The following is a 25,854-nucleotide window of genomic DNA, read 5'->3' as shown; positions in this document are numbered from 1 at the left end:
TCAGACCATACCCAAACAATACCATGATATAGTGTAAGAGAACTCACTATTGAACATATTAGCTTTAAGAGCTTTCTGATAGATCCATTATTTATTGGTACCCAACATTAGAAAATTGTATGAGGCATTGGTAAAATAGAAGTCCTTTGCATGACTACATACATTCCTTGTTTTTTTTTTTTTTAAAGACACTTGCTTTCATCTAAAAAGGAGGCCTATCTATTGTCTTCATGTGATTTTGATGATTGAACGTGCTTAGTGAGAAGGTCAAAATGTATTAGTAGTCCTTAACTATCAATTCTCATTTATCTTCTTGTAGAATATAATGATTAAATCAATAGTTCAGAATCATGCTTCCATTGCAAGTGGATCACCAGTAAGAAATCCTCAATACCAATTCCCACAAAGTTTTGTCACAGATACAATCTCCCTGCCTTCTCTGCTGCTTGACTACCTTCCTATTCCTTCATTGTACAGGAAAAGTGTTATTCAACTGATTTCAGTCAGATCTGTTACTAGAATTATCAAGGATTTAGTTTATTGTCTGTAATTTGGTCAAAGTTATGTCTCTTTATGTAGGCTACTAAAAATGTATTTACTAATTTCAAGTAAATACATAAATTCTTTTTTTTTTTTTTTTTAATTTAATTTTATTTTATTTGTGAACATACTGTACAGAGGAGTTACAGTTACATGGGCAGGATAATGTGTACATTTCTTACCAAGCATTGCAGCCTCCTCCTTTGTTTATCCTTCACATCCCTTCCCAGCCTCCCCCCTCCCCCCCTAATCCCAATCCTTCTCCTTCCTCCCTCCCCCCAGCCCCCCCCCCCCCACCAACATTGTAAAGTTCGTTTTGGACATGACAACTTGTACTTCTCATTGTTGCAACAGGTCCACCTGTATCCTTAAACAACTGGTTTTTCCCCATCTCCTCCACAAGTTATACTGACATCAAATATAGTGAAAGCAAGGGTTATACTGTGGGGGAGGGACATACAAAGCAACAAAGAGATAATCTTATAAATGTGTTAGAAACACATGCATGAAAGAAAAAAACATTAAAATACACATCTAAGGGTTCATTTTCCTGACATCACATTATCTGACCTTTTCCGCTTGACTCATACATATACTAGATATTACAAATAAGGGAAACCATGGGACCTACGTTTCTTTGGGCCTGGCTTACTTCACTTAATATAATTTTTTCCAAGTTTTTCCATTTCCTAACAAATGGGGCAATGTCATTCTTTCTGATGGAGGCATAGAATTCCATTGTGTATATATACCACATTTTCTTGATCCATTCATCTACTGAGGGGCATCTGGGTTGGTTCCATATCTTAGCTATGGTAAATAATGCTGCAATAAACATAGTTGTGCTGGTAGCTTTAGTGTGGTCTTGTTTGTAAACATTAGGGTAAATGCCCAAAAGTGGGATTGCTGGGTCATAGGGGAGCTCTATGTGGAGTCTTTTGAGGAACCTCCATACTGCTTTCCAAAGTGGTTGAACAAGTTTACATTCCCACCAACAATGAATTAAGGTTCCTTTCTGTCCACATCCCCTCCAGCATCTGTTGTTGTTAGAGTTCTTGATTTTTGCCGTTCTCACTGGAGTGAGGTGATATCTCAATGTTGTTTTGATTTGCATTTCTTTTACATAAATTCTATTTCCATCTTTTTTAAAAAATAAAATTTTGTTTGCTCTATAAATTGATCAGAGGCATGGATTTTGTGGCTAGATAGGTCATTGCACATCTGTCTCTCTCTTTTTCCCTTTCTTGGTTCTCATAAATAATATGATTGCTCCATAATTATCCTAATTTATTTTGCTTTTATATTTTTGGTTGCATCATTTCACTTTTTGCTCTGCCATTTAACAAATCATTTATATAGAAGGCATTATTTCCTGTTTTCTCATTCCTAGAATAAGCTGCACATGAATACATCACTGGTCTTCATTTTCAGTGTGTACATTTGAATACGGAGGAACATCTTTCCTCTGTTCTTTAACAATTCCTTACTCTCCGGTTAGAATAATTTCGAATAGTAAAATTGGAAAAAGAGAAAATAAATCATGGTGAATAAACAGATGCAGAAAATTCACCGGATATTTCTGACCAGTTCAACCAATGTGAACTAATAGGGAAATACATGGATACCTCATTCCCACTGGCTCTCAAAGTCTCTGGTTAGGCAATTCTTAGGAATATGAGGAACAAGATGAAAAAGTAAGGAATGGTATCAATTAAAGAAAAAAAAATGGAGAAAGATCCAAGCAAATTTCTTCATTGGGCTGCCAAAAATATTCGGCTTATTACAGTGCGGAGACTTCTTTCCAAATGGCCACTCATGTGAATAGTAGGGATGACGATGAGTATACCCCTCTTCATTGAGAAGCCTACAGTGGACACTTAGACATTGTCAATGAGTTGGTGTCTCAAGCGGCACATACAATAATTGTAGATGACTGGACACCCCTGCACAGTGCATATACGTGGAATAATACCAGAGTGGCTTCTTTCTTACTTCATCATGATACAGATACCAATGCCCAAACTAAAGGCCTCTTGACCCCCTTGTATCTTGCTGCTGAGAATTGAGATAGCAAAGATACGCTGGGTCTCCTTCTGTTGAACCATTATATAAAACCAGGCCTGAAGAACAACATAAAGGGAATGACACATACTTATCCTTTTGGCAATATCAAATGCAGTTTCTTCTAAGTATGTGTCATTCCCTTTATGAAGTTGTGGAGGGCTGTACAAATTGTTCAACTAAGTCCTAATGTTCGGGTTAAGTTTCTTAAATTTCAAAAATGCAAGTCCATCTTTTGTGTCCCTACAAAATATTTTCACAAACAAATAAGAGCAATATCTTTTTTTTTTTTTTGGTCTGTCATGGGGCTTGAACTCTGGGCCTGGGAGCTATCCCTCTGTTCTTCAGCTCAAGGTGAGCACTCTACCACTTGAGCCACAGCTCCACTTCCAGTTTTCTAGTGGTTTATTGGAGAAAAGAGTACCACAGACTTCCCTTTCCAGGCTGGCTTTGAACAATGATTCTCAGATCTCAGCCTCCTGTGTAGCTAGGATTATAGGCATGAGCCACCAGTGCCCGGCAACACCAATATTTTACTGTAAAAATTCATGGATTCCGCGGAATTCTTCCAAATGAATTGCCTGCATTGGATGTCAAAATGTATTCAATAGTTTTTGTATACATGTATAATGATTTCTTCAGAGTTTGTGATTTTTTAATCAGAAATAATTTTAACTTACCTGTTGAAATGAGTAGTACAGAAAGTAAAATATTTCTGGTGCTTGTCTGAAAAAGTATATTTTAAAATATTCTATATTCTATGTTTGCATAATGTTCATAATTTATTTTATTTTCTCCTAGATATACTTTGAATTCTACATTACTTTATAATATATAGGTTAATTAATGTTTCCTTTCCGATTGCATTCCATATAGAAACAGTTTGATTCCTTATTTTTTCTAGGTCTTTATTTTTCTTTGGGATAAAATGACAATGTTGTCTAATTTGAAGTTTTGTAAATTTTATGCTATGTAAACGCCTTTCTGAGCTGAAGATTTAATACACTGATGTCAAACTAAATTTAATTATATGAATTACGTGTATTGTTACACTTGTAATTTTGTAATCAACCTTTTAATAACTGTTTTTCATTTCTTGCATCTGAAGAATGAAAAATATGGAATACTTCTCAAATTTTCATATTATCCTTTTGCAAGTGCCATGTTAATCTCTGTATTGTAATTTGAGTATACGTGCTGCTGATGCATGTAGTATCCTCTAAATTTAAGTTGTTAATGATGCAATCTTTATACAGGCTTATATCTATGGGTGCCTACTTGTAACAAGGAAACCTTCTTGTTCCTAACAATGCTATCGATCTTATTTCCCTAAAATTCTGTGAATATTGGAAAAATTGTATTGATCAGTCGATTGCTCACATTTGCAAATTTTTTTGTCAATGACTATCAAGTCTTTTTATTTGGAATTTTATCGTACTCTCAATTATTTATAGATAGGTCTAAAGGTGATGGCTTTTTCAAGTACTTATTTATCCAACTGAATTAGCTTTGTGGACCTAATGAATTCAAAGTAAGCATTGCTTAAGAGCTACTTCTAAACTTCTCCAGCTGACATTTTCCCAAATGAGGTGTTACTGGCACAAATGTCTACCTGAGCCTTTACCCTTCTTCCATGTGGGAACAGACCAACCAGAATATCTTACCCTGAAAACGTAAATTGTCTTACTTGAACAAAACTAATCTTGGTTACAAGGGATGATAGAGAGATGAACAGTTCAAACAGAACTGTTCAGACTAGAAGGTATTTTATCAAAATATAATTTTTATTATACCTTCCATTTCAACAGTAACTAAAGCCAAGAAGGTGAAAAAATTGTTCATATGCATGATTACTTAATGTCCTGGATTGTCTACCATCCAACCAGGCAGGAACTTACACTACTGCCTTTTTATCACCAAATATTTTCATAGTTGCAGGAGAAGTCCATATGTTTCTCCTCATTATTAGGCATTAAATTGATAATGTTTTAATCACAGTGTTTCCCCTTGCCTACATGCTGTAAATCTACAAATGGTAAAGCTTTAGGTCTAACTCTATCAAACACTGAGGCAGAGATAATGGAATAATACTTAAAACAGAGTTGCCTTTGATACAGTAACTACAACAGAACAATGCAAAACGTGTGCCTTTTAATTATATTAAATATAGTTATATATTTTATATTTATATGTGCTGATTTTATATTTCACACAATGAAACTTACTAGAATTAGTTGATAATTTGACAAATAAATTGATATTTATTCCAATAAATAGGATTGGAATATAAACAATTAGGTTTAAAATATATATTAGAATATAAAAAGTATCAATGCAATGTCTTTAGTATAAACTTGTAATACATTCTAACTGTTCTGGGTCTTCTGAATTCACATGGTAAAAAAAATGTTTTCCTCTAATCTATAATGAATTTTACTCTGCTGCTCTTTTTATTGTTTTAACTCGCTAGTCCCAAACTTTTTCTCCATATTTCTGAAGCATTCCTACTGATTATGCCCAAATTTTGCTAAGATGCCTAAAGCATATTATTCTTCTGCAGGACCCATGGGTCATAGGATCCCAGGTCCCAGGTACCTGCATCATCAGATAACAAGGGCAAGACTTCTTACCAAGGCCCACGCAACATGTCAACACAAAGTAATTGAAGACCCATCTCAATTTGTCATTTCCTATATTTCAGGGCCCCAATTCCTTGAGATGCAGGAATTAGCAGTAAGCAATTGTGAAATGCAAGGGAACTTAACAATTTTTTATCAGAGAAAGCTATTATTTCTATGACCATTAATCCCAAGATTTATGCCATAAAGTCATCATAGCCTAACAGTTTCCAACTTGTAAGGGGCACTTTAAAATTACTTAATTCACATCATGAATACCTTATCTCTATTTTGACAAAATACTACACCTCTGCTAATGTGACGCCCTCCTTGTTCTGAAAAGAACACCACAATAAACTGAGCTGCATTATTTTTCCACCACTGGTATTCTTGGGATCACAACACGTGCAAATATTATTTATATTTATACTTTTTTAGCTATCATAGATATTCAGGATGCTAAGATAGGAAAATTATGGTTCAAAGCCCACCCAGACAGGAAGGTTTCTTAGAATCTTATCTCCAAAAAATTTCTCCACAAAAGCCAGACTCAAATGGCACTGAGGTTGAAGTGGTAGGGCACGAGCCTTGAACATAAACAGGCTCAGAGACTCTGTCCAGGCCAAGAGTTCAAGCTCTAGGACGAATCAATAAAACAAAATCTAAATTGAAAACAAACCCCAAACCTAGCATTTTTCTCCATGTATACAGAGGCACGTAAATAAGGTAATGGCTTCCTGTGATACATATAGGTAGAAGAAAGAAGATGTCACACAATTACTCTCTTCATACCATATTAAAACCCTTAAAAATTGTTTTTTCTAAATATATAAATTAATGTCATCCATTTGTTGGCAACTCTGTGTAGATTATTCCCATTAATATGGTGTACATGACCTGTGGGAATTATCTAGTAACTATGTTCTAATTATAACACTCTTGAAAGAATATCTAGGCAAATAGAATGCCAGAATCATTTGTGAATTTTTCAATTAATCCCTCTCCTTAAAAAGAATTTTGTAGTATCCTATGGAATATGAAATTACAAATAAAACCAAAAAATATATTTTAAACCTAAATTCTAATTTAACAAGGTCTACAAAGTCCTACATTAGACGAACTTTGTTATTTCTCCAGACTTAAGCTTCTGTAATCCTTCAACATTTATTTGGAATCCAACAGAATGATGCTTATTTACTTTTGCAAATTTTTGGATCGGAATCATGAGCTATTTTGCATCTAGGAATGTTCTGTAATGATGAGAGCATTTAAAACGCAAGTGAGGATATATATGAGTTGCATTCATTCTGAAACTTGACTTCTCAAAACATAATGACAAAATTAGCCCAAACTCTGAATTGTGTATTCTTTCTTGTTGTTTGGTTTGTTTTACTGAGACAAAATTATTCTACCTGGTCCAGGGAAGGTATCGTTATGTAATTCCACTATCTAATCTCCTGTCTGAGTGCTAGAATTCCAGGCTTGTATCACATTGCCCTGCCATAGTTTGTTTATTTAATATAGAAACAGACTAGCAATTTTGAACTTCTCCTATGATGTTATCCACTAGACTGATTGCTCAGACTGTTTATGTACTATTTTCAAAGATGTTTTCACATTTGACACAGGATATGAACATTTTCAGATGCACCTGCAAGGTTCCCTGATTCATTCCACCAAGGATCCTATCCCGTTAATAATGATTACTTGACTCTCTTACATCTCTGGTCCCTACCTATGTAATATTCTCAACTTTGGGGGAAAGTTCACTTGAGGACTTTCTAATATTAAAAATTATCACTTGATTCTAGTCGTACTCAGGACGTATTTTCTATTGTTTTCTAACTTTTCTACATATACTGAGAGTTGTTTCATTTGTGTATTTTTGTGTGCACCTATAAGTGCCTCTGTGTGTATATGTATGTTTGTATGTATGTATGCAAAAACCTAAAGCTGTTATTCAGCAATCTTGCTCGTGACTGGTATCCCAGCTTTTGGCTGGTTAATTACAGGTAGTGTCTCAAAGCCTATACTGTCCAAGCTGGATGCAAATTGAACTTCCCAGACTCCTTTACATTCTTAGGTTTTATTTTTCCAGGAGTATCAACTTTCAAACTTCAAACACTTTTGTAAGTGTAAAGTCTAACCTGTAGCCCAGATTTTTGACTCAAGAATTCATATAAAGGTAGATGAACATATACATTACATATCCTGAGTGTTCACTGTTAGAAATGTGATCATAAACCAAGTTGTTGTGAGATCTGAGGATTGGGGTTTAAAGCCAGCATGGGTAGGAAAGCCCTGGAGACTCTTTTCTCCAATAATTACCAGAAAACTGGAAGTGGCACTGTGGCTCAAGTGGAAGAGCACTAGCCTTGAGCTGTGTTTCAGAGGGACAGCGCCCTGTCCCATATTTCAGGTGCCACGAACAATAACAACAACAACAACAACAACAAGAAGAGCAACAAAAGAATATAAGAAAAGGAATGAAAAAGATGTGTGATCTTAGCCACCAGGTTCATTCCTATTATAATTCCTGTTCTCTCAAGATGGACTCTTTTTTTCCAGTTAAGTCTATTCTCCCATATCTGACTTGCATTGGAAACAGAATCATTCTTCCATTCTCCTTTTTGCACATTTACATGATTAGCAAGCGTGATGTAGAAAGGGAGTGGCCTCATGCTTCATGTTCCACTTAGGAGTAATGCTTTCTCTATTTCACTCCCATAAATCTACATACTGGACTTGGTTTTATTGTTTCAATGTTTTCTTATTTGTAGCGTGTTCTATATTGTATTGAACACTTATACATAAACAAAGAACGTCTTTTTCTCCTATAATTGCTTTTGTTTCTCTTACTGTTAACTCATGTACACTTGGGAAATTAATGCACAGCACATAGACTCACAATAAAAGATCTGAGAACCTTCTTCCCATTTAAAATTCACCTTAATTTACAGAGCACATAAGAAGTTTGAACAAAATGTTCTCATGGATAATGTATTTATAAGCAACTTAAATTTCATTTCTCTTTACTAAGTTGTCTCTGAAACACGTGTTACCTCATGTCCAAAAGTGTCTTTGTGCTATTTCAATGAAGCCAGAAAACAATCATTTTTTTTCTGGAGCAGCACCATAAATTGTTACTGGAAGTAAATGTTAATGGATGTGGAAACTGATCCCAGGAGAGGAATTGAACATAGAGAAATGACAAAGTTGAAGTTAACTATTGCTTTCTTTTTTGCTGTATAATAAAAGAATCCTAGGCTGGAAGGAAACTCTGTCCCTGACTTTTTTGAGTGTGTCCTTTACTCATATAAACCTCCTCTGTAAACTTCTGTCTGAGAGTATTACAAAAGGAAACAATATACCATTTGAAGGCCAGCATAGAACAAAAGGAAGTAACTTTGTTTTAAAAGTGTTCTACTGCAAAGAAGCAAAGATATGGACATTTTAAGTGTCTTATGGATGGATGTTTCACTCCTGAGATGATTCTCTTGTTGCAGGAATCAGTTATCAATTCCTTTAGTCTGGTCCTGAGTTTTCCATAGCAATAAGGATTTCAAAATAGCAGGATCCAGTGAGTACGATCAGCAAAAGCAGCCTCATCTCAGACAACCATTATTTTAAGGAGAGTCCCAAAGAAATACCCAGGGTTTGTTTTGTTTGCTTGTTTGTTTAGTTTGTGCTGGTTCTGGGGCTTGAACTTAGAGACTTGCCCCTGGCCCTGAAGAGTTGTCTTTCTTTCCCACCTGGCCCAACGCTAGTACTCCACTACTTGAGCCAAAAGTCCACTTCTGTCTTTTTTGGTGTTTAATTACAGATAAGAGTTTGACAGACTCTCTTGCCTGGGTTGGCTTTGAACTAACACAGTAAGAAAACTAAGTGATATCAATTGTATGTACTTCTCTTTTGAACCAAAAAATATTAGATGAAGTTTATTATAAAGCTAATATTGACAATTTTTAAAGAAAAGAATATGTTTAGCAAAAAACCATAACAAATAACTCAGCAAAAGTAGGTGCACCACTAAATCATTTGGGACGATTACTATTGACTTCATCATTCCTTTGGGGGAGACTTAAAGCCATATTTGCACTTTTTTGTTGGTTGTGGGGATTGAACATTGATCCAGGGCACGGTCTCTCAGCTCTTCAGCACAAATTGAGCACTCTACCACTTTAGCTACAGCACCACTTCCGGATTTCTGGACTTAATTGAAGATAAGTGTTTCATGGACTTTCCTGACCAGGCTGGCTTTGAAACACAATCCTCTGGTCTCAACCTCCTGAGTAGCTAGGATTACAGGCATGAGCCACCAGCACCCGGCTCATATTTGCATTTATATGCATTTTATGTCACTATGTAGACAAAGAATGAAAGAAATCTGAACCAAATGTTGTGACAGCTTTTCAGAATAATTGAGGTAGCAATAAATATGCCCCCTTTTTCCATTTTGTTACATTAATGACTCATGAGCTATTGGACTCTTAAATTAACATCCTCTTTCCTCTTTGTAGGTGTATTTAGTATCAGGAAATGTTCATAAAGAAATATAGAAAGACATATTTTTAGAAAGCAAAGGAGATCAGGTATAAAAGAACAGCATAGAAGGAGATACATTTATCACCCAGAGATTAAGAACTAGCATAGGAAATTTTGAATGCTAAAGGCAATGAGGCATATGCTTAGTTGATAACTCGTTCTTCAATAACCAAAAATGGTTCCCTAGAACGGTTTTTGCTATACCTTAGTTACTATCATTTTTTCATTCCATCTGGAGTTATTCTTTCACTTTTGTCACAACTGATAATTAGCCTCTGCTTTATTGGTGCGATGACTGGCCAAAACAGTTTCCAGATCTCACTTAGACTACCCTTCTCATTGTGATTAGCAGTGACCCTACTCAAAGCTTGGAATCTTTGAATTTCCAGAATTAATCTTCACGTGACATCTAAGCACATTCCTGGCATTAATTGCTGTGACCTAATGAACAAAACATTTTTTCAACACAGTATCCTAACATAGGTAAAGTACATGAATTAGGGACTATTGTCAGGTATCAGTATGGAAAGAGCAATTATATATTCCAGGTATGGGTTCTGTATTTTGCATTTACTAATTAAATGTTCATTGTTGTTGTTTTGCTGTTGTTGTTTTGGCAGTCCTGGGGCTGAAACTCAGCACTTGGGAATTATTCCCCAGCTTTTTTTTTCCTCAAGGCTAACCCTCCACCAGTTGAGGCACAGGACCACTTCCAGTGTTTCCTTTTCAATTTTGGGTGCTGAGGAATTGAACCCAGGGTTTCATTCATACTAGGCCATCACCGTATTATGAAGCCACATTCCCAGAACCCTAAATGACTTTCTTAAGATGGCATTATATTTTCATTCTGTAAGTATGTGTCATAATTTTAGCCAGAATTTTCTAGAAAAGAGCATTGAACACAGTACTCAGTCCAGTAAGGGTAGATGGACAATGGATAACTGTCACAGTGTAGCCAGGATACAGAAGGACTTACCTCATGGAGCTGGTACAACAGACTGAGCGGGACAGCTTCTGACCCAAAGCCTACCTCCAGAATGAGAGGGCCATCTTGGTTCCAACCACATGGGGATGCTGGGCCACCTCCTCTAGCACCCATTGAATCAGTTCCTGAGAGAGAAAGAGGAAGAAAGACGGTCAGAATTACACTTAAGCCAGGTGACGGTGGTTCAGGCCTATAATCCTAAGTACAATGGAGGCTGAGATATGAAGATGATGGTTTATAGCCAGCCCAGGCATGAACAACTGTGAGACAATTATCTCCAAAGAACCACCTGAAAACTGGAAGTGGTGCTGTGACTAAAGTGGTAGAGTGCTAGCTTTTAGCTGAGTAGCTCGGGGAGCTGCCCCAGGCCCAAAGTTGAAGCCCCATGACTGAAAAGAAGTGGACTTCCCACCACAAGAAGTGGACTGAATAGCACCCATTGTCCTAGGGACCATAGCAGAGAACTCAGGCTGAGCTTCCTGTCAGCTGGGCGTCATTAGTAGGTCACCCGGCTTCTCTGTGCCTCAGTTTCCCCAGCTTCAAAACTGAACAAAGTGAAGAATCCCGTTACTCATGGAGATAGGCAATAATCCCATACCTGTTGCACCATTAATTACACACACCATCTGAGATCTTTCCGGGTATCTTCCTTTCATATGCTCACAGAATTGCCAAGAACAGTATCAGATTGACCCTCCCTCTGTGCCTGTCCCTGCTGCAGAGATCCCTCTGTATTCATCCTTTGTTTCCTTACAACTGTCCCATGAGTAGATTAAATTACAATGGTTGAGGCCCAACCCAGAGCTTCACCTCTGGTCAAGAATCGGCTGCCGTGGACTGAGTTTGGGACAATCCATCTAAACCAATGACTGAGCATGGTGCTACATATCTACCATCCAAACTACAGAAGACCGGGCCTGGTGGCTCATGCCTGTCACAGATAGGAGGACCATGATCCAGCCCAGGCTGAGCATATATTAATTCTCCATCTCAGAAATGCCCAAGACAAAAAAGCTTGACTTGCATGGTAGAAGATCTGACTGGCAAGCCTAAGGCCTTGAGGTCAAACCCTAATATAGCAAAAAGAACCAGAGTTCCAGTGCCAGAGGCTCATACCTATAATCCTAGGTACTCAGGAGGCTGAGATCTGAAGATCACAGCTCAAGATTTAAAATAGGTTTGGCCTCGCCCATCAGGCGTCATGATGAGAAGACCCAGAGTCTGACCTATGCTGTTGTGCTCCATACTGGCAGAACTCATAGCCTTACTAAGTGTTGGTCATACTCTCTGTCCCCTTGAGAAGCCATCCCCTGCAGGCCGCACTCCCAGGTCCTCCCAAGCTCCCACTGCCACCATCCAGGCCCAAGGGAGTACACAGCTCCATTGCACACAGATCCCTTGTTCTTGTAATTTTACAGTGCTGTGTCCCCTTCAAGCCTCTCACCCTTCCAGGCCCCCAGACCTCAGCTGTGAAGCCCATACATAGATAGCAGGTAGCAGGTAGAAGTTACCAAAGCATTCAGCCTCCTTGTTACAACCCACTTCTACACACAAACACACACACACACACACACACACACACACACACACATCCAGACCGGTGGCAGATTACTCATCCATGCAGCACCTGCAATTTGCCAACTGATCACTCACCTGAGAACAGTCAGGCTGTACAAAGAAAAAGATGATCTGTCTCTCTGTCTGTCTCTCTCTGTCTCTCTCTGTCTGTCTTCAGGTGAAAGGTTGGCTGAACACCGAAGACAAGGGCTCACACAGCAAGGGTTTCTATCTTCCGCATTCAACACCTCCCATCCCCAGAAAAAAAGGAAAAGACCCCAGAAGGCAGGTGTAGACATGGTGCTCCACACCTCTGACTAAAGCCACCGGGTTCCCACCAGGGAGAGGAAGGGTGCCGATGTGTGGCTGTGTGGCTCCCACTGCTCCAGGCCAGGGGATCTGTGGCGCCCACTCCTCACCCCATCCTGCATCTCCCCGTTTCCTGGGACACTAGCCGCTGGGGATGGAGGTGGGATCCTCGGGTCAACACCCACCCCCACCCCTGGGGCACATTTGTGCCAGGGCCTGGGCTAGACTGTGGGGCACAGGGGAGGCAGGGTCCAGGTTGGAGGGGAGGGGATATGGGGTCACAGGGTACGGGGCTGTGTGGCAGCCACTCACATATGTTGCTGGCAGAAGCTATTGGCAGCTGCTCCAGGTGGGGCAAGCAGCAATGGCAGAGGCATGACAGACACTCAAGCCCTGAGCAGAGGACAGGGGAGCCAGGATCAGGTCAGACCCCAAGCTGGTTCGTGGCACACCATTGTACCATTGCCTGAGGAAACCATGGGTCTGAGCCCTCAGCACCAGGTTTGAAATGCTGCTCCATGTGAAGGGGGGAGAGGGCCGGGGCTCAGGCAGGTACATGGTGGGCCTGAGGAAGGCCTCTCCTCCTAGGCCTCAAGTCTCTTGCTCACCACTCAGCCACCTCTACCTTCCTCAACTGCTGGTAGTGATGTTAACAAACGGAGGGAATCAAGGTGCTACTTGGCAACATGGAATGTGGGCGTGGCCACAATTCTTGTATCCCATTGGTCAGAAAGAACCATGAAACAATGGGGGTGTGGCTGGAATCCTGTGATGTAGGCAGAATGGGCGGAGTCAAAATGATGGCAGCCCCTTTCCCAGGGAACTCTGTCCAATCCAGTTGGGGACAAGAGGGTGACCTGCTTTAGCCTGATGACTGCACAGATTGTTGTGTATGTCTGTTTGTTCCCAGACCTTGAACTCAGGATCTGGGCACAATCTGTGAATTGCTTTTGATCAAGTCTAGCTCTCGACCTCTGGAACCACACTGCTTTACTTCTGGCTTTGTTGGCACAAGTTAGACAGGACTTTCCTCCCTAGGTTGACTTTGACCATGATTCTTCTTTCACAGCCTTGTAAGTTTTAAGGAAGACTGCTGAGAGCCACTGATGCCTGGCTAATCATTGGTTTTGCTGATGTTCCTGGACAGACCTGTGAGTTCCCTGTCCTCAGGTTTAAGTGGTAGGAGCTGGAGCCCACAGTTTGAATCCTGGTCCTGCCACCAACAAATGGCAGGAGATCCTATGGAACTCATTCCTATTCATGTGATTACCAAAGGAATGTGATGTATGTCATGATTAAATGGGCAGTACTTGAATGACTTGAGGCTAAAATTATACACAATTACAGTATAAGACACTGGTCAGTATTAATTAATACTTTATGAAGCATTTAAACAATCACATTCATTAAATGGAGGCCAAATGGAATACCTACGAATTGGGCATCACATAGCATGGAGATGCCAATTTTTTTCTGCCAGGACTGGGATTTGAACTCATGGTCTAGGTAACCCTGCTGTTGCACTGTGTGGGAAGGGGAAGCTTGCCTACTTGAATTCAAGAAATTCAAGTCTGTTCCTTAGGCCTGAAATCGATGCCCACCAGTAGAAAACATCCTATTTGTGCACATTTTAAATATATGATTTATATTTATATACATACGTTGATTCCATATTGCATTCAGTGTAGTTATTTATTTTATTTTTTGTTTTATTCATGTATTGACTACTCATTTTATTGACTATTATGACACATAGAACAGTGGTTACATTGATTACATAGGATAAAGGTTTGCATATGTATTGCACATCCTTCCTGACACCCAGAACTTTCACAGAAATGGAAAACATGTGTCACCATCAGCTTCTTAGTACACGATTCATTTTTTGGGAGTGCTGGCATCTGAACTCACAGCCTACAAGGCCCAATTCATGAATGGGTGAGTGTCAGCCTGCCATCCTGGGGCAAATTGAGCTGACAGGCAGTTCCAAGTACCTGAGATCGAGCCCCAGCGGTTGACAAAATAAGCACAGATTGACGTGCAGATGGTAGTGCACAAATAAATATATATCGTTATAGAGTGTCAGAGATGTCTATACATTATTCAGTTATATAGGCTACACTCCTACCAATTCTTAGGTATTTATAATGCCTCCATGTAATTAATGTTATTGTTTGCATTTTTAACAAACTATTAAGTAAATCAATCAATATCCTGAAATTATTGCATTCTGTAACAGTATTCTTTTAATGCTTCATAAATATTAAATAAAATCAGTCTCCTGAAATGATGCTGTCTAATTTTATAGGAGTATCATACACCATCAACTCATTCAACTGTGACATTGATAATATTACCTTGTTATTCCCATGGATGGGAACGAGTCTCTTAGTATCTTCTGCCATTGATTGGTGTCAGGACTGGGATTCGAAATCAAGGCCTACATTGTCATGTGGACCTATGACTTCTTCAATAGCCTGACAACCTTCAGCAATGCAAGGTGAAGTGCCCTTTGCAACAGTGTCATTCAAACCCAGGAGGGTCACCGTGCAAAGGAAGAAAACATAAAAAGGCCATCTCGCTGCATTTTTTTCTGTACATTTTTGCCACAAAAGGCCTGGGGGTCTAGGATCGCAGGATCTACTGTGGGTCCAGTGGCCGCACCTCAACATAGGGTGATCGAAGCTGAGGCAGAGTTACCACAACCTGAGTTCAAGCTCCCTGCAGAGCAAAAAATAATTGAAAGAGATTAGCTTCCTGGCTTGCAATTCACCCCCTTTATTCTGCCAGGCTTTGGATTTGAACTCTGGGTATATCTGCAGCACTGTGGAAGAAGTGGAAGCTCACTGTACTTGAACATAAGAAAGTCAGGCCTGTACTCTAAGCCAAAATTCAAGCCCAAGCCTTGGAAAACATACTATTTATATACATTGTAAATACAGGATTTGTACTTACCTATGGATGTTCAGTCCATACATGTTTGGTGTGGTTGTTCTTGTACTTTTTGTTTTATTCGTTTATTTACCATTGATTTTACTATGATGACACCCATTCCCTTTATTACATTGATGACATCCTATTACATGTAATCTAAATTTGTAGACGTGTTCTCCATCATGCCTGACACCAGGACTCTCAGAGAAAAGGAAAAAAAGTTTAACACTTGGCTTCTTACTGCATGATCCAATTGTTGGGAGTGCTGGAATCTGAACTTAGGGCTTAGCAGGACCAATTGGTGAATAGTTCAATGTGATCGCAGCAGCCTGTGAGCAACAACGGAGTTAGGCCATTCCCAGGATCTGACATTGATCCCCAGGATGTGCTACGATAGTCATAAATTAATAATTTAAACATAGGATCTATATTTACATATATGTATGGACAGCATCTTTCCTTTGGAGTACTTTTTGTCCTGCTTTTCTGTGTTATGTAAGTATTGTGTATTTTACTGAGTAAGGTAACAAATATAACAACCTATTGCCCTGGCTATAGGGTTTCCTATGCATTCTCCATCCAAGCTGAGACCCAGGACTTTCACAGGACAGGAAAAAAGGTGAATCGATGGGCTTCTCACATCAGGATTCATCTTTTGTCAGTGTTGGTATTTGAACTCAGAGCCTATCAGGCCCAATTAAGGAAAGGGTCAAGGTGAGGACACCAGCCTGTGAGCAACGAAGGAGATAGGCAATTCCCAGGACCTGACATCGAGTCCCAGGGAGGTCCAGATAGTCATAAATTCATAATTTAAGCATAGGTTCTATATTTACGTACATGTGTGGACAGCGTCTTGCATTGTTGTGTATTTTACTGAGTATGGTGACAGGTATAACTGTGCTGACATGGATGACAACCTGTTCCTAAAGTTATAGGGTTGCCTATGCATTCTACATCCTAGTGGAAGACCAGGACTTACACAGGAGAGGAAAACATGTTCAACGACTGGCTTCTGACAAGAGAATGAATCTTTTGTCAGTGCTGGGATTTGTACTGAGGTCTGGGTAGCATTGTTGCTCTTTGGGGTAAGGGAAATCTCACCATCCTTGAAGACTAGAATGTCAGGTCTGGATCAAGGCCTGATTTGAAGCCCCAGCAGTGGACAAAATAACAAGCAGGACTTTTTTAGACATAGGATCTCCCTTTACCTACAAGTGTGGTATGAATCTTGCATTCAGTGTAGTTATTCTTTCTATTTTGTGTCTTATTCATGGATGTATTGTGTATTTTATTGAGTATGGTGATAGATATAACTATGCTAACATGGATAACAACCTATTCGAATGTCTATAGAGTTGTCTATATAGAATACTCCATCCTCGCTGAGACCCAGGACTTTCACAGGAGAGGAAAACAGGTGGATTGATTGGCTTCTCAAATCAAGATGAATCTTTTGGCAGTGCTGGGATTTGAACTCAAGGCCTAGCAGGCCCAATTGGTGAATGGGTCATGGTGAACACACCAACCTGTGAGGCACTAAGGAGGTAGGCAGTTCCTAGGACCTGAAATGAAGCCCTGGTGGGGGCCAATATAGTCATAAATTCATCATTTAAACACAGGATCTATATTTCCATACATGTATGGGCTGCATCTTGCATTTTGTGTAGTCATTCTCTTTACTTTTTTCTTATTCATTGATGTATTGTGTATTTTCTTGAGTATAGGATGACAGATATAACTGTGGTGACCTGGATGACAACCTATTCACATGAGTAGAGAGTTGCCTATGCATTCTCCATCCTAGCTAAGACGCAGGACTTGCACAGCACAGGAAAACTGGAGCAATGACTGGCTTCCCACATCAGGGTGAATTTTGTCAGTGCTGGGATTTGAACTTTGGGCCTAGAAGGCCCAACTGCCCAATGGGTCCACATGATCACACCAGATTGTGAGCCACTAAAGAGCTGGTCGGTTCCCAGGAACAGAGATCAAGCACCAGGGAGGCCACAATTGTCCTGAATGCATCATTTAAACATGGGATGTATATTCAAATCCGTGTGTGGACTGCATTGTGCATTTAGTGTAGTCATTTTATTTTGTATGCTATTCATGGATGTATTGTGTATTTTCTTCAGTATATGATGACAGGTATAACTGGCCTCACAGGATAACAACCTATTCCCATGGCCACAGTGTGGCCCATGCATTCTTCATCCTAGCTGAGACCCAGGACTTGCACAGGAAAGGAACACAGGTGCAACAATTGGCTTCTGACATCAGGATGAATATTTTGGCACTGCTGGGATCTTAACTCGGGGACCAGCAGACCCCATTGACGAATGGGTCCATGTGAGCACACCAGCCTGTGAGCCACTAAGGAGTAAGGCCGTTCCCAGAACCTGAGTTGGACTCACAGGTGGAGGTGTGGGGGAAGGGCACACAGCAGTCATCCATTCATAAGTTGAAAGTAGTATGCAAATAAGTAGACATTTGTATAGAGTAGGAGAGACGATAACCTGTGATGGAATCCAATCTACCATGTGTCTACTGATTCTTGGATCTTTCCAGATGCCTTCATTTCATGACTGTGATGATTATTGTCATGCTTAATCAGCACTGCTTTACAAATAAGCGATGCTCCATGAGTCTTGCCTATCATTTCCTAGTCACTTCATGCATGAACTACTCATTCGATAAGATCAATCACATTCCATGACTTTTCCTGTTTCAGAAACCATTATCTCAGGATTTCCCGCCATTGCTTTATCATTGGGGTGGGCTGAATTCAAGCCTAAGGCATGGAAAACATACTCCTTATATATATTTTAAAGATAGGATTTATACCTCTATACAGATGTTCAGTAGATACCTTGTTTGGTGTGGTAGGATTTACACTTCCATACAGATGTTCAGTCCATATCATATTTAGTGTGGTTATTCATGTTATTTGTTTTTTTATTCATTTATTTATGATTTATTTTATTGACTTTGGTGATACCTATACCATTTATTACATTGTTTACATCAAATCACATAACATCTAGATTTGTAGATGTGTTCTCCATCATGCCTGACATCCTAGACTCTCCCAGAAAAGGAAAACATGTGTCACAATCGGCTTTTAACTCAAAGATTAAATTTTTGGCAGTTTTGGGATCTGAACTCAGGTCCTAGCAGGCCCAATTCATGATTGGGTGAGTGTGGGCACAGAAGCCTCTAGCCAATGAAGCTGTCATGTGGTTCCCAGGCACTGAGATCAAGCCCCAAGTTTGGCCAAAACAGCAATACATGGATAGGCAGAGGGTGGTATAAAAATAAATATATATTGTTAAAGAGTTCCAGAGCTGTTTATCTATGACTGGATGACATCTACTACGTTCCTACCAACTCTTGGGTATTTATATATCTCCATTGAAACAATATTATTCTTTTCATGCTTAATAAACTATTAATTAAGGTTAATCAGCATGCTAGGATTATTGCATCCAATTTTAGATTAGACAAATGCATGTACTACTCTTTCAATCTGTATTCTTATGCATAGGAACGAGTCTCTTGTGATCTCCTGCCATTGGTAAGTGTAAGGATTAGGATTTGAACCCAGGGCCTATGTTGATATGTTGGCTTATGGTTTCCCTGATAACCTGCCAGCCATCTGCAATGGCAGGCCAGGTCCACTTTGAAACCATGTCATTCAGACCCAGGATGGTCACTATGCACAGAAAAAATTGTAAAACCCTGAGCCCTCTACAGCTCCCCACTTTTTGTGCTGTTCTGCTTTTTTTTTCTTCCTGCAAGCCCACTGGGCCTAGGGTCCCAGGATCAGCTTTGGGTCCCGAGGCTGCACCCCAGCCTAGGGAGAGTGCAGCTGAGTCAGAGTTGCCATGACCTGAGTTCAAGCCCCGTGGTTGGCAAAATTAATGAACTAATTAATTCATTAATTAACTAACTATATTGAAATAATAAAGCTCCTTGGTTTGGAATTTCTGCCAGTTTTCTTTTCTAGCCTGGGACTTGAACTCAGAGTCTTGATGAATCCATAGCAATGTGACAGAAGGTGCAGAGTTGCCAATACTTGAGTTCAAATCCCATGCCATGCCAAAAATAAATAATTAAGTCACTGCCCTCAGCAGGGAAGTTAGTTATGAAGATGGGAGGGAAGGGATGATAGGGGAAAAACAAACAAGGAGGCAACAATGTTCAATAGGAAATGTACTCATTAGTTTGCTCATGTAACTGTGACCCCTCTGTACAACATTTTTACAGTAAAAAACGCACAAAAAATTATGTACTCCTCAAGAAGCACTTTGGTGGTAAGGGATGGATGTCTGAATAGCTGTACAAAATTATACACTGATTTTTTTCAGTGTTCAGTATGGAACTGAATAAACATATCTGTTTCTATTACAAATGTTAAGTCACAGTCTTGGAACTGGGGCCAGTATTTCTGCCATTGCTGGGATTTGAGCTCAATGTCCAAGTAACTCTTTTGGACCTTGTGTGAAGGCTAAGCTGCCTGTCTTTGAGGAAAAGATTTTCAAGCTAGAGTTCCCAGGGCATGACTTAAGGCCCTGCAATAGAGAAAATATTTGTATATATGTGTAATATAAGATATATAGCTACATATGTATGTTTATTTCATATTATGATTATTATTATTGATTTTGTATTTAATTTTTATTTTATTCATTTTATTGTTTATTGTATTTAGTATTATTATACACATAATATTTATTATGTTGTGTCCATATATTATAAAATTATACACAATAATTCAGTACATTGACTCATTTTCATTAATACTTTATTAAATGTTGAAACATGATACATAATTAAATGGAGGCATTTGTCAAGTCATCACATGGTTAGATTCTGTCCCCAGTATGAGCTTTGTCTTATTTATCTTTGGACAACTGCCTATAGGGATTTTTTTATATGATTTATACTCAGAAGCCTATTCTTGTGGATAGGCAAGTTGAGGGATAAAATCGTAAGGTTAGGGCTGGGAATGTGGCTCAGTGGTAGAGAGCTTGCTCAGCATGCATAAAAGCCATGGTTTGAATCCTCAGTGCCACATACTCAGAAAAAGCCAGAAGCTGTGGTGTGGCTCAAGTGGTAGAGTGTTATCCTTGATAAAAAGAAGCTCAAAGATAGTACCCAGGCCCTAATTTCACGCCCCAGGTCTGGCAAAAACAATACACCAGATTCCAGTGGCTATGGAAACCTACTTTCTCAGGAGGCTTACATCTGAAGATCGCAGTTTGAAGACAGCCTAGGGAAGGAAAGCCTGTTGGACTCTTACCTCCAATGAACCATCAAAAAACCCCATGTGGCACTGTGGGTCAAGTGGTAGAGTGTTTGCCTTGAGTTGAGGGGTTAAGGGACAGTGCCCAGGCTTCAGTTTGAGACACACAACTGGAAAAGAACGAGGGATAATCAAAGTAATTTTCCTATTTGCTATTTATGAGAATATTTTTTGGAAAATGAATGCTGATGTAAACCAGAATTGGAGTCAGACCTCAAAGTTCAAGTGTAGCACATCCGTAAGCCTTGCCTTTCAGATTCTATTATTATAAACTTGTGTCCTACAAGGTTCTGAACGGCCCATTGTTGAAAGGCTTATGCTCCCTAAGCCCTTTGTGATAAGCAGTTGACTTTTATTGTCAATGTCATTACAGTTCTGACCCTAGCAATGAACGAATAGCTCATCACCCTAACTCAGGAGGCTGAGGTCTCTATCACAGGGTGAAACCAGCCAAGGCAAGGAAGTCTAGGACATTCGGACTTGTTGGGCTGCAAGTGGGTTGATGCCCAAGATCCCACCTCTGCAAAAAAGGCATCGGACGGGCCTGGTCGTCACTGGGGGAAGCGCGCCCCTCAGGCGAAGACCAGTACAAGGTCCTCTCATTAATGTTTTAGACAGAGGCCCAACCTCTACTCTTACCTGTCGCTTAATAAAACAAAAAGGGGGATCTGTGGAGAGCTGCGGGAGCCCACAAAAGATGGCGCGGCCGCATGGCACGACCAAGCCAAAGATGGCGCTGGCTTCCGCCTTCCGCCTTCCCGATGGCGAGTGCTCTCTGTGAAAAACAACTCCTTATATGGCTATGACTTGGCTCCTAGTTTGCTTCCGTGTTTGCGACCCTATTGGTATATGCCACGTGGCACCTCGGGATTGGCCATCCAGGAGGCTTATAACTGGAGTGCGGGTGCGGGGCGGAGAAGAAGCTAATAATCAAGGTTCCTGAATAAACTGCTTTGAGAAGAATCCCGGGTCGTGTCTTCCTTGCTGGTCGAGGTAGATGCGACAAGTGGTGGCCCGTACGGGGAACTAACTCCACAAGGGATCCAGAACTCTTGGCAATCAGGGTGGTGCACCGGTAAGTTCCCAGGTAAGTGGGAATCCGCGATTAAAGCGGGCATAATACGGGGCTCTTCTCTGTAGATAAAGAGAGAGCGGAAACCCGGGAAAAAATACAGGCCTAAAGTGAAAGTAAGAATATAAATATAAAAAATAACAAAGGGAGTAAAAGAAGATAAAATTTTTATAACTAAGATGGGCGCCGCGACGTCTCATCCAATTTTTCTGGCCCTGAATGAGCTCCTACGCTCAAAAGGACTAAAGTTTAAGAAGGGTGTTTTACAGAGTTTCCTTGAAGAATGCAACATTGTAGCTCCTTGGTTCATAGTGTCCGGGAGCCTTACAGTAGCCTCGTGGGAAAAATTAGGGAGGGATTTGGACTTTGCTTATGAACAGGGCACATTAAAGGCAGGAGTCCGCACCATTTGGAAACTGATAAGGGGCTGCCTGGAGGACCAGTGCTGCTGTGAGGTTATAGAAAATGGACAGTCAGCACTGGAGCAGTTACAGGAGGAGAGGTCAGAGAAGGCGATCAGTGAAAAGGGAGACAGTAGACAGGGCAAAAGGGGGCAACTATACCCAGATCTGTCTGAGCTGAAATCGGAAAGAGAAAGTTCCAGTGAGTTAGAGGAGGAAGAAGTGAGAGCACTTATTCAACAGATGAAAAGGAGTCGTATAAAAAAGGGAAAACATAAGCTAAGCCAACCTGTGCTTAATGAGGATGTGGAAAGAACTTAAGTGCAAGACCCCTCAACTGGAAGGATGGAGAAGGACACTCTGGAAACATCCAACCTTATGTTTTAGAATTGCTTGTCTCCCTGTGGGGTAGAGATTTACTAAAAGAGATGGGGTTTTGCCTTAGTAATGAATATTCTCCCACCTCAAAGGAAATGATGTTACGAATGGGCTACTGCCCAGGACAAGGACTAGGAAAAAACTTGCAAGGCTGTAAAGAGCCTATTGATGTCCACCAAAAACTTGATAGACATGGGCTGGGTTTTTCATAGGGGCCGCTGAGGATCAAATTCCCATTACCTGGAAGACGGAGGAACCGGTATGGGTAGCTCAGTGGCCTCTATCCTCCGAAAAGCTTTTAGCCGCTCATAAACTGGTAGAAGAACAAGTAGCCCTGGGTCATGTGAGACCCTCAGTTTCACCATGGAATACTCCAATATTTGTGATAAAGAAAAAGTCAGGTAAATGGCGATTACTTCATGATTTGCGTGCCATAAACGCACAGATGCAAATTATGGGCCCTGTACAAAGAGGGTTACCTTTGTTTTCTGCACTTCCTGCCCATTGGCCTATTATGGTAATAGACATAAAAGATTGTTTCTTTTCTATCCCCTTGCATTCGGCTGATTGTGAGCGCTTTGCTTTTACTGTGCTCTCTTGTAACCATGAGGAACCTGACCAAAGATATGAGTGGGTCGTGCTGCCTCAGGGTATGGCCAACAGCCCCACTATGTGTAAGTTGTTTGTCGGCAGGGCTATAGCTCCTGTTAAAAAAAGGCATCCAAAACTCAGGGTGGTCCATTATATGGATGACATTTTGTTAGCTCATAAGGAGGAGGCTGGATTACAAAAGGCCTATGCAGAATTGGTTCTTTCCTTAAGAAAACAGGGTCTTTATCCAGCGCCATCTTTGGCTTGGCAGTGCCATGCGGCCGCGCCATCTTTGGTCGGCTCCCGGAGCTCTCCACACTGACTTCCTGTTCTGAAACATCAGATGCTCAAGAAATTCCTGTGTTTCCTTTAGTGATTAGAAGTTACTTGCACTCTAAATGTTCTTGGTGTTCTTGAGCTACAGAAGAAGGAAAGAAATATTATTGACCCATCCTGGGTTCAAATGAAGTTCTCAGGATCCAAGCCCTAGCTCTGTTAGCAGGAAGAACTCCAGTGTAACACTGTTTTTGAAGGACAGAAAACAGTTTCAAAAGCCAGGCTAGGTGCAGAGAACTAGGCCTGCAGCATTAGGAGGCAGAATTTAAACACTCAACAGGGCAGTGAGCTGCAAAACCACTTCATTCATTCCAGGCACAGCCAGCAATGGGGGAAACCTGAAACATTTGTTAGTTACACCAGGGTCAGGCTTTTCTCAGTTTCTTCAAATGATGACTAACCTTCCTCCCTCAGGTGAAGGGAGCCTCAGGCTATATTTAGGTTACCAATACAGAGCCAGTTGAGTGGGGGAGTGTGTAAGAACAGAGTAGCAAAACCCTGCTATCTGGTCTTAGGGAGTGGGTTTTTGACTCTGCATTTATCAGATTTGAAGGCCCTTCTATCTCTGCCAGTCTATTCTCCTTACTTCATTATCCACATTTTTAATGCAAATCCCCAAGGAGGGACAGGGCCATTTCTCTTCTGTCTCCAAGCATCTGAGTTAGAATCTGGCTCTGCTCTCTTGACTCTGGGGCTCTTGGATGCCTGAGAAGTGGGACAGAGACAGTCATCCTGCTCTGCATTTGTGTGAAGGGGATGCTGGTGTCCTGGCACACTGCAGAAAGCCTCATGACTGGGAAGAGTTCCCTTCTTCCCTTCTGACGTCAAAAACAGATTCATCTATCAACTTTCTCCCTTCCTTCCTTCCTTCCTTCCTTCCTTCCTTCCTTCCTTCCTTCCTTCCTTCCTTCCTTCCTTCCTTTCTTTCTCTCTCTCTCTCTCTCTCTCTCTCTCTCTCTCTCTCTCTCTCTCTCTCTCTCTCTCTCTATCTACCTACCTTCCTACCCAGGTAGCTATCTCTTTGTCAGTTGTTGGGTTGAACTCAAGGCCTGGGCACTGTCTCTAGCATTCTGCTACTTGAGCCACAGCACATATTCTGGCTTTGTCTATGTACGGGTGCCTGATGAATCGAACCCAGGACTTCTTGCATGCTAGGCAATCACTCTCTCATTAATTCATATTCCCAGCCCCTTCATTTTTTTCTTATTGGTAGTTTTTACATAAGTATGCTACCATTTTATATATTCAAATTTAATTTTCTGAATACCAGTTACGTCTAAGAAACCTGATCTTCTCTTCCCCTGCCTGATTTGTGATTGTTCCTGCATTGCCTTCATAATAAAATGTAAATAAAGGCTGATGAGAGCTTCAGTGTGCATCATATAAAGACACAGGCCTAGAATCCTGGAAGAGAAAAGCAATGGGCCTGAAATGAAGAGAATGATGCAGTGTGCACAACTAGCATATCTGAAAAATACACCAGTAAATAAAAGCAGAGTTTGCACTATGAGAGGTAATATACATACACACATAAGTAGGTAGGGCACTGATACATAAACTTGGCCTTCTCTTTTTGAATTTTTTTGTGGCCATCCCAGGGCTTAAACTCAGGGCCCGATGTCTTCCTAAGTTGCTTTGCTCAAGGCTGAGGCTCTACCACCACCACAGCTCCACTTCCCACCAGCTGGTAGTTAATTGGACATAAGCAATTCCCAGGCTTTCCTGCCTGGTCTGGATTATCTCTCCTGCTCAGTTTTCTCTCTCAAAGCTGGAGCTCTACCCTTTGGGCCACTGCTCCACTTCTGGGTCTCTGGTGGTTTATTGGAGAAAATAGTCTCAGAGCCTTTCCTGCTCAGCTGGCTTGAATGGCGTTCTCCTGAGGAGGCTTCAAATGGTTTCCTCAAGGATTCACAGAGGAGCCCCTCCACACAAACCCATAGTCTAAATCTCGAGGAGTACTAGGGAAAAATGGAAAAATTGTTATACCCCAGTCGCAGGACCACCACCAAAAAGACCACCAAGAGTCAGACTTACAGCTGTTTTACGGTTTTATTTAAATGGGCTGCAGCTCGGGCCTTGTCCTACACTCTGACACAGCAGCACCTAGGAGGAGAACCACAAGGGAAAGATTTGTAGGGTTTATAAAGGCACACAACCAACCAGGTGTTTGGATTACCACCATGTGTTGCTCTGCTTGAAATAAGCAACAAGTGGTCAGTGCC

General features: G+C 40.6%; 1 pseudogene; it reads right to left on the bottom strand.

The window, feature by feature from the left end:
• Positions 1-3,713: 3,713 nt before the first annotated feature.
• LOC122095457 lies at positions 3,714-3,810 on the bottom strand (annotated as a pseudogene).
• Positions 3,811-25,854: the final 22,044 nt, after the last annotated feature.

Source organism: Dipodomys spectabilis, unplaced genomic scaffold (genome assembly GCF_019054845.1).
Source record: "Dipodomys spectabilis isolate Male_0828 unplaced genomic scaffold, ASM1905484v1 ptg000351l, whole genome shotgun sequence".
NCBI lineage: Eukaryota > Metazoa > Chordata > Mammalia > Rodentia > Heteromyidae > Dipodomys > Dipodomys spectabilis.
The sequence above is the reverse complement of the archived record's forward strand: the minus strand, read 5'-3'. Positions and strand labels throughout refer to the sequence as shown.